This window comes from Pteropus alecto, unplaced genomic scaffold (genome assembly GCF_000325575.1).
Source record: "Pteropus alecto unplaced genomic scaffold, ASM32557v1 scaffold75, whole genome shotgun sequence".
In the NCBI taxonomy this organism is placed as follows: domain Eukaryota; kingdom Metazoa; phylum Chordata; class Mammalia; order Chiroptera; family Pteropodidae; genus Pteropus; species Pteropus alecto.
In genome coordinates, this window is record NW_006440638.1 from 31,399,634 (window position 1) to 31,409,835 (window position 10,202).

General features: G+C 33.9%; 1 protein-coding gene across 1 annotated transcript in view; it reads left to right on the plus strand.

Annotated features, from left to right (window-relative positions):
- PPARG (peroxisome proliferator activated receptor gamma) overlaps positions 1-10,202 on the plus strand; it is a 121,582-nt gene that overhangs the window by 62,797 nt on the left and 48,583 nt on the right. The gene's annotated exons all lie outside the window — the stretch shown is intronic.

The window sequence follows — 10,202 nt, forward strand, 5'->3', positions numbered from 1 at the left end:
TTTTCTAGTTTTTGTTCTAAAAGCTCTTTGGTTTTATATTTCACATTTAGATCTGCAGTCCAAAAATCAATCTGGAGTTGATTTTTGAGTATGGTCTAAGGTAGAGGTTGATTCATTTTTTTCCATATGGATATCCAGTTGACTTACTCTATTTATTGACAAGATCATCCTTTCCCCACTACACTACAGTGACATTTTGATCATAAACCAGGTGACCATATACATGTGGGATTGATTTTGGACTTGATCTTCTGTTGCATTAGTTGCATTGGCCTGTTTTTTCTCTTTCACCAATTAATATATTGTCTTAACTACTGTAGCTTTATAATTGGGTTTAATATCTGGTAGTAGAGTCCTCCAGCATTGTCTTTCTATTCAAGATTGCCTTGGCTATTCTTTGTCCTTTGAATTTTTATATAAATTTTGGACTAAGCATGTCAATTTCCATATAAAAATGCTAGGATTTTGATTAAAATTTTTCTGAATCTATAGATAAATGTGGAGATAATTGACAGCATTACAATATTGAGCCTTCCCATCCATGAACGTGGTATATTTAGGTATTCTTTCATTTTTCTTCAACAATACTTTTGCATTTTCAGTGTAGAGACCTTACACATATTTTGTTATATTTTTTCCCTAGATATTTGATGTTTTGATGCTATTGTAAAAATCATTTTATACTCTGATATCTCTTCAAATCATATAAAATGTCATTTTTGATTTGTCACTAGCTTATAGAAATATAGTTGGTTTTTTAATATTGACCTTTAATATTGACGACTTTGCTAAATTCTCTTATTAACTACATTTTTAAAATTTTTTATACAATTAAGTCATCTGTTAGTAATGTTAGCTTTATTTTTTCTTCTCTAATCCTTGTGTGCTCCCCACAACCCCTTGTTACATTAGATAGAATTTCCAGTACAGTGTTGAATAGAGATAGTGATATTTAGTACTCTTATCTCATTTCTGATCTCAAGAAGAAAGCTTTAAATATTTTTACCATCAAATATAATGGCTACTTTAGGTTGTTTATTTGTTTTTTTATAGATATTATTTATCAGATTAATGAAGTTCCCTTTCCTTCTCAGTTAAGAGGTTTTTTAAAAATCATGAATGAGTGTCAAATTGTGTCAAATGCTTTCATATAGAATATTTTTGATAATGCCATAATAGCTCAGGAGGAAGATTTAAAATATGAAAAACATTTACTCTGGATATTTTAATATCACATTGTAATATGTTTTAAGATAATATATAGTATAACTAGTTAAAATCTGTTAATCAGTCATAATCACTAGCAATTGGGCTACATCTGTTTTGACACTTGTTCTGTTTGTTTAGAAGACCATTGTCTTCTCATTAAGAGTGCTTGGCACAGTAAATTGAAAACAAAAGAAGAAACAGAAGCATAGTGTATCACATCATTTTGTCAGACTAAAGAGCTCTGAGTAAGACAGTGCCTTTCCTTTCTATGATAATTTCAAGCTATTAGAGGTGCTTCAGTGTAAAGCATTATTTAAAACCACCCACCCACTCTGTCTTTTCCTGGTTGTAGGAGGTCCTTTACAGTGTTTGAGAGGTGGACAGACCAGAGAGAAATAGTACTTTGGTGATCTTTGGTGACTCCCTCCTTTCTGACTAGTTACAAATTTCTAGAGCATTCTTTTCATTTTTTTTCCTTTTCACTCAGTCTCTTCTGTTCCATTTTCAATCTCCTATCACTGCGAAGCGAAACTCAAAATGTGAAGGGGGAGCTAGCCAGGGGAAAACATTCCAGTTCCTTTTTTCTGACCTAAGCACCACTCTTCGTGTGCTAGCAGGCAAAGGAGAAATTTTGACTAAACCAGAGTAACTGTTTTACAGATTTAGACTTCGTCTTGATTAGATTATTAGTAGTAAGTCTCCCGTTAGAAACTTGTGAAGGTAGTTTTAGCAGAAGAACAAAGCTTGAGTTAGTTTGACCATAAGGAGAAAGAGGACATGAATCTCCAGCTAAGGAAGCAGAAACAATGATGAGTATGGATGAGGGCATGATCCTGTAATCTTTTCAGTCTCCTGATACCTCAGGACTGGATTAGACAAGCTATCTAAACAACATGTGGCCCATGCAAGAGAAAACGAACATGATCTCTGAAGTTGATGATATGCCCTTTGTTGATCTGAGTTGAAAATTTGCTGTGAGACCTGCTGGCTTATCATAAAGAAATGTGCATGTGCAGATACATATTGGAATGCTTCAACTGCTGCCAGCACTATCAATGGGAGTATCAATGGAGAATCAAACCACAGAAGCATTGCATTTGGTTTTTAATATAGTCTACTAGGCAACAGAATGAAAATATGTTTTCTTATATTGAAGAAACAAATGACACACCAAATGACCCATTTCTAATCCTTTTCTTAATTCATGGTGTCCAAAATAAGATGTTCTCTATTCAGAGAAATCACAACAGAATTTAAACCCCAGCTCATATATATTACCTGTGTGACATTGGGCAAATACTTGACCCCTTTCTGTCTAATTTTTTTCAATTTGTTGGGTGGTAATAATAATTGTATATAACCCATAGGACTGTTTGTGTATGTCAATTATATGTTACATATATGTACATTTATAAATTATATATATACATTAATAAATTGCAAGTTACATATGTAATGATTTTAAGGTACAGTGCCTGTCATATAATAAGTGCTTAAAAACTGTTAGCTTTTATTAAATTGTAATTCTGCTAATAGGATTCAGAGTCTTTTTCCTCCTTTACTAATCAAAACCCGTGATACCAGTGCAGAAAAAAATTAATTCATAGATTTATTTTTTAAATGCTTGAGTCAAAAGGACAGTCATCTGTTGGTCAAGTCTCAAAAATGTTTTCTGATTTTCCTTTATTTTACTGAAACTACATTAAAATTCTCTCTACTCTTCCAGCTTATTGCATGATAAGCCTTTTTAAGAGGAATGAGAAACATGCAAGGAATATATATATGTACTCTCTCTGTTAGGTGAGATCATGGGGAAAATATTACAATTAAAAGATATTTATCTTAATTTTTGCTTTTATCAAAATCATACTTGTACATAGTTTTAAAAGTTAGATAATATAAGGCTTTCAGTGAAGAACAGCAATCCTTAGTCCCACACCCAGTTCCCACTCTATAGAGGCAATGATTTTTAACTCTTTACACATTTCTCCTAGTATTTATCTCTATATCTTTCAAATACATGCTTATCTTGCTATTTTAAAAATTGCATTCATTACTCACTGAATTCCTACTGTAGAAGATAGAATTTAGCCCTTTACCACCACCCACCCTTTCCCAACTATACACTTCCTCTTCTCCCATTTCCATAATATAGTTATTTGTAATTTTAAGTAATCAGTTGTCCGAGTTTACATTGTAATAATTTTTAAAGTGCTGCTTACAGTTGAGCTAGGCAGTATACTACAATCCTTTCTCTTTTTTTTTTTCCATTTCTTTTTCTTTCTTTTTACTACAGTTCCAATCTTGAATACCTGTTTGGTTTTTATGGAGTTAAATCTTTTTTTTTTTTTTTTTACTTAGTAATTGTTCATTTTTGTTGTTCCTTTTCTACATTATCACTAGTTCATTCTCAGACTCTGACAGAATAATACCAACTCTCAAAGTGGTCAAATATATCAGGCATTCTAATTTCTCAGGTAATCTCACATGGCCTTCTTCATCCTCCTATTCCATTCTCTTGAGGTTGCTGTTAACTATTATCCTGGAACTTCCTTTCACTTCTCTCCTGTGTTTAGAACCTTTGTTTCCTGGAGCCCATATTTTCTTTTTGTTCTGATGTATCACTCTGGGAAAGAGCACATGGGAGGTGACTTTTTTTTTTTTTTGAGGCCTTATATTTCTGAAAATGTCTTTATTCTACTCTTATACTTGAGTGATGGTTTGAGTATAAAATTATAAGTTGGAAATAATTTTTTTCTTTGAATTTTTACAACATTGCTCTATTGATTTTTAGCTTCCAGTGTTGCTGTTGATCAGTCAATGTCATTCTGATTCCTGTTCCTTTATATGGGACTTTTTTTTTTCCTGTCTGGAAGCTTTTAGGGTAGACTTTATAAAAAGTGCATTAGTCTTTTATAGTGATTCCTTTCTGGGTAATTTAAGTAAGAAATCATTTCTCTCGGGTTTCGTTGTCGTTTGCCAACATAAATTGTTGCCCTCAGTCACTCTAAAGTTAAAGAAAACCAGAGAGACAACTTAATAACACTTTTCAAGTACTTATGGTAAAGGGCAAATATGCGAGAACTATGTGTTTAGGAAATGAAAAAAAGTTACAAATTACCGCATAGGTTAGATGATTATTTTACAAACATTATTCCATCAAATGTTAAACTCCTCAATTATTGCATACTGTGCCCTCACCTCTCTTATGTTTTCTCATGAATTATTAGGCTAAGAAGTCCCATAATAAACCCTTATTTAACCTTACTTACTAGCATTTCCTAAATTTATTTGCCCACCAGAATTTTTTTGTTTTTATTTTAAAAGGAACATCATTAACATATGTATAACACAATTGGGGAAATGCCAGATAAGACGTAGACTTTCCTGGCTACAAAAGAGCAATTAAGCAATGGAATAAGTACCAAAAGAAGCTGTGGACTCTCCTTTTCCAGAGATCTTTAAAACAGGACATCTGTTTTAGGCGTAGTCCTGCTTGAACAATAGGACTTTGCTGGTGTTCCTTCCGCTTCCTGTCCCCTAGTGGTAGTGTTAAAGGCTTTTAGCCCACCTTTTACATGATTCTAGTACTCTGATTACTAATATGTACAAAAATGACTACTAGTACTAATAATTATATTTATTGAGAATGTATTGTCTGGCCCTATGCTGATGCTTTAACAACTTCATAATGCAGTGCAGAGAATGCTAGGGTAGGAGACAGAAAACCTGATTCTTATTCGGTCTGCCTCTCACTAACTTTGTGCTCATGGGCAAATCACTTGCCTCATTTTCTTCATCTGTCAAATGAGGAACTTGGATTTGTCTCAAAAAGGCCTTTTCCACTCTAATATTTCAGAACGATTGTTGTCTCTGAGTACCAGCTATTATAATGGGAGAAGAATTAGAAAATTCTTAGGTCAATTTACACTGCAAGATGATTTGCATGAATCAATAAGGAGGGGCTGGATAAATTATTTGGAACCATATTTATGAGTACTATGACATCAAACTGAAACAAATTAGAAGATATTGAAAAAAATCATTGTCTCATTAAGGGCACTTCCAGCAAGACTACTGAGTTTTAGAGAATCTATGAAAGGCTTTTTCCTGGTACCTACACATATTGCACAGCTTATTAACACATTTTGTTAATGAAGCTTTTATTTGTGAATTACTCTTCATAGTATATCCCAGCCTCCCTGTACCTGGCTCATCATAGGTATTCAGTTCAGAAAGTTAAGTGGGCAGGCTATGGAGTTTTAGATCACCTGGTTTAATAACCCAGCTCCACTATTTAGTAACTGTATGTTCTTAGCCAGATACTTACTTCCATATCTTTGCCTCAGTTTCCTCTTCTTTAATGAGATCTGTGTTTACCTACCGCATAGGGCTCATGAAGATTAAATGGGACAACCCAAGTGTTGTATTTGGCACGATACTTAGCAAAGACTCAAGGTTCTATTAATATTGTCTAATGTAATTATTAAGGAAATGCTGCATTTCCCCAGATATTCTGATAGTTTTTTTGGTTTTGTTTTTTTTTTCATAAGGGACAACATAAAACCCCACAGGTAAATTGTATAGTTCTGGTGCTTATAATTTAGCATCTGTTTTGGCCCGCTTCCATACTCCCAAATAATGATGCCTATAAGATTAGAGAAGTTACTTTATTTTTGCATGATATTGGTTGTATTTTTGTATGAAATATATTGTACTTTGGAATATTGTGCAAAGTCTGCCTATTGACTATAATAGAGTTTAAAGTTAAGTTAGAAGGTCTAAGATGGCACATATTTATGTCCTTTCCCACAATGTCTGCTTAAAGACTTGCCTGCTTGAAACGCACTAAAGGTTGTGAAATTGATAGATACACTGTGATGCAACACACTCCTGTCACCCAGCTGGAAAGTTAAGACACTGTTACCTATCCCCGAGAAGGGCTGTTGTTCGTGCTAATATTTCGTTCATTTGTTCTTTCATGGGTAATTGCACGGAGTAACAAAAAACACCTACTTGGCTTACAGCTTGGCAGAAACAGTAGCTTATGTTTTCTAGAGACAAAATTAGAAGCAGGCTCCCTGGACCCATCCCTAAATCAAAATAAAATAAAATATCTAGGGAACCACTGTGCCTCCCAATAAATATGGCCCATGGAATAATAGGTCAAGATGTCCCAGAATAAGACAAGGAGAAGGGAAGGGGGAAGGAAAAGTGTGTATTTCAGTAATATGTCTTCATAGAGATGAGGAGAAAGCTGTTTTTGTCTCTTACTTTGTCTTTTCCATGTAGGAAACAAATACACAAACTTTGTAGGACCATAATCTTCCTCCTGTAATTATCAAAAGAGAAAAACTGAGTATACATTGTTGAGGGGAAGGTTTATAGCTTAAATTGTATTTTATAATATTGTATTAAATTGTATTTTATAATAATATTTATAATATTGGAGATTACCATCTTTTCTGGAGAGCTTAAGTCTTAGCAAAACTAAACTTTTGAGAAAGTGTCTTTATTTTTTCCATTTTCACAGAAAAGTGAATACTCATTCTACTCTTCTTTATAAAATATGATTATTCAGTTGGCAAGCATTTAGTAAACAATTATGCATAAGGACTAAAGGGAAAACAGAATAATGAGACATTGTCCTTTTGCTCCAGAAGTTGAATTTTAATAGGTAGAGATATTTATCCAAATAATTATGTCAGAGTTAAAAGAGAGGTGCAAAATGCTGTGGGAACACAGAGAATGGAGAGTATTTTAAGTTTGAAAGTTCATGGAAGGTTTCATGGAGAAAGTAGCATTTGGACTACTGTCAGATTTCCCCCTACTGTGGAAAGAAAGATGGGATTGTGATGTGTACTGATGAGGGACAGAAAGAAGGTAGAGCAGCCTCGGCATGAACAAAGATGAACAGCCTAGAAAATGCAGACCACGTTTAACCTGGACAGAGTATGATTGGCCTAACTACAGGCTATGCCAAGAATGAGAGTGAGATCTGGGATCACTAATGGGAAAGATCAGTAGTGAAAAAGTAAATCAGGGCCATGTCAAGGAGGGCCTTGAATGCCAAGCCAAGATGTTAATTTATTATATAGGTTAGAGTTTCTCCTTCTTGTCCACCAATATGCTGTTAATAGAAGAGGACAGCCAAAACATAGCATTCTTGTGCAGGGGCGGTAAACAGGTGGAGCACAGAGGATGTTAAGGACGGTAAAACTGTTCTGTATGATACTGTGATGATGGATACATGACATTATGCATTTTTCAAAACCCATAGAATGTACAACCCTAAGACTAAACCCTAATATAAACTATGGATTTTAGTTAATAATGATATATCAGTATTGGTTTATCAATTTGTAACAATCTTACCACACTAATGCAAGTGTTAATAATAGGGGAAATCCAAATTAATAATAGGGGAAATTGTGTGTTTCAGGGATAGGGGAAGAGAGAAAGAAGAAAGAATATGTGGGAACTCTACTTTCTGCTCAACTTTTATGTAAACCTAAAACCACCCAAAAAAATAAAGTCTATTATTTTTAAAAACCGCATTCCTTTAGCCATGAAATATACTACAAGTATAATTTTTTTAGGAGTTTCATATTATATCTTTTAAATCACATGAATTTTTAATTCTATTCATTTACACATAAGTGGCTATTTTAACATGAAAATTTTGCCCCAAATTTTTCGGTAAAATAGATGACCTGTAAGGGTATGATTTCTGTATTAAGAAGCATGGCTTTGGTTGACAGGGAGTCATTGAAGTCATATGTTAAAAGTAAAACAAAAAAAAAATATTAAACCAGTTAAATGATGAGCAACCAATTTTTCTTGCAACACATATTTTTGCATCCTTATTTTCTTTCCCTGTCTTCGTACAGAGGCTCGTACCCTAACTTTAACTCAACTTAGTCAACCTTTATTTTGTTTACAATAGACATGAGAAATAGTTGACAAACCCACTTTTATAGATATTACAATCGAGATAAAATAGCTATATTTTGAAATAAAAGTAATTTATACTAAGAAAAATGGTTAGAGAAATGTGAAATAAGCATGCTGAGGAGATGGGCAAAGTAAATGGAGTGACCTGGGTTATATAGATTTAGATGAATTTTGAGACAAAGGATTCGGTTTGATGGATGACCCTGTCATTAACAGCACACTTTCTTCTGGCTGTCATTGAGACCCAGTATGACCTTTAAGCTATTACCAATACACATTCTTCTTTTTGGTGTGTAGTGTTTACACTGTAACATAGATAACTTAAGGTTGTTTGGGTACTTGCTTATGTAGATATTCAGACATGTGAACCCAAACAGTGCCTAATGAGTCCTCTTGGAACCACTGAAGCACATTCACAGGACTAGTCTCCTTATTTGTGTTTTCAAAGCACTTTGTTTTTCTTATGAAGACCACAACTGGAATCTTTAACCTCATGCAAGAATCAGCCTTTGAGAGTAAATTCCTTAGCTCTCTGCTTGCTGGGAAAATGTGAGAGACTCATTCCCAGATACCTCTAGGAGAGCAGCCCTTCCTCCATAAACCATTTTCATCAATGAGAGGATAAAGAGAATATATACAGAACAGCATTTCTGGGTCAGTCTCAAGTTTGAATTCTCTACTTACTAGCTGTTGGACACTGGGCAAGTTCCTTTCCTTCTGTGGTCCTAGCTTTCTTATTTCTAAAGTGGGGATGATATCTTGGGTTACATGGATTAAAAGTTTAAATGTGTCTGGTATGTGGGAGGTACTCAATAAATATCAGTTTGCTTCCCCCTTCCCTGCCTCTGTTGCTAAAATTTCACAGCCACCTTATTAATTCATTTAGTATTTAATAAATAAATATTTAATGAGCACCTACCATGGGCCAAGCCTTTTGCTAGGTGATGGGGTTATGACTGCAAATAAGACAGATAAGCCTATGATTTCAGGAGCCCTAGAGTTTATGAGCAGTTCATTTATTTGTCACCAATGTCAGCAGTCTCAAATTCCCACAACTTTCTACTGGTGTTTTTGACCAAAAAGTTAACATTTAAAATACTTTGTGACTGCTTTTTTGGCATCATTTTTTGGTTTCAGGTAAACCAAGTCAGATGAGTTCCTATTGCATAAAGATTTAAAGTCTACATACTCTGGTCACTCTAAGTCCACATTAAATACTTAGAACCAAACTCTCTCAGGGTTTTATTTTACTGACTGTGGCCACAAATCATATTTAGAAAAATGCTTGTAGCATATATCGTCTTAAGCAGGCAGTTCATGAAATGAGTTACTCTGTGGCCTTAGAATTCATATCAGTGTTTTTACCTTTGTCTGTTATACGTTTTCTTGTTTCCATTTTTGTTTTGTTTTGGTTTTAGTTTGGGAGTGGTTTAAAATTAATGCTGGGCTAGATTCTCATTTTAATATTTTTTCATTGATAATCGAATATATTTTCACATATCTCGAACCTCTTCATTCTGTAGGGAACACTTTCTCCTCGTTAAGGAAGGCTGTATATACAGAAAACAAATATTTAAGTAAGTTTTCATAGCACAGAATGGATCATCCCTTTTTTAAAAGACTCATCTTGGTATTACTTTTAAGAACAAAATTATTTTATAATGTAGTTAAATAATAAATTATTACCTAAATTTAATATACCAGTTTTTCTGTCATACAAAAGCATTACAAACACACATGAAGGAGCAAAAGTTTCATCCTAAGAGAAAAATATTTAGGCTCTCCAAATTTAAGAAAATTTTCCCAGAACTCTGTACTTTTTGAAAATCATTAACAAATCTAATTAATGATCTTCTGTGGAAGGTGAGAGCAGGGATGTTCACAGAACATTTATCTGGGTACACTGTACACGTCGATGCTATCATATGGTTCTCTACTGTGATATCCAGATAAGGGGTGTCTTCTCCTCCTTTGGTAAAACAACCTAGACAGCACTAGGAAGGTGCTTATGTTCTCTTCTCTTACTGTGATAAACTGGA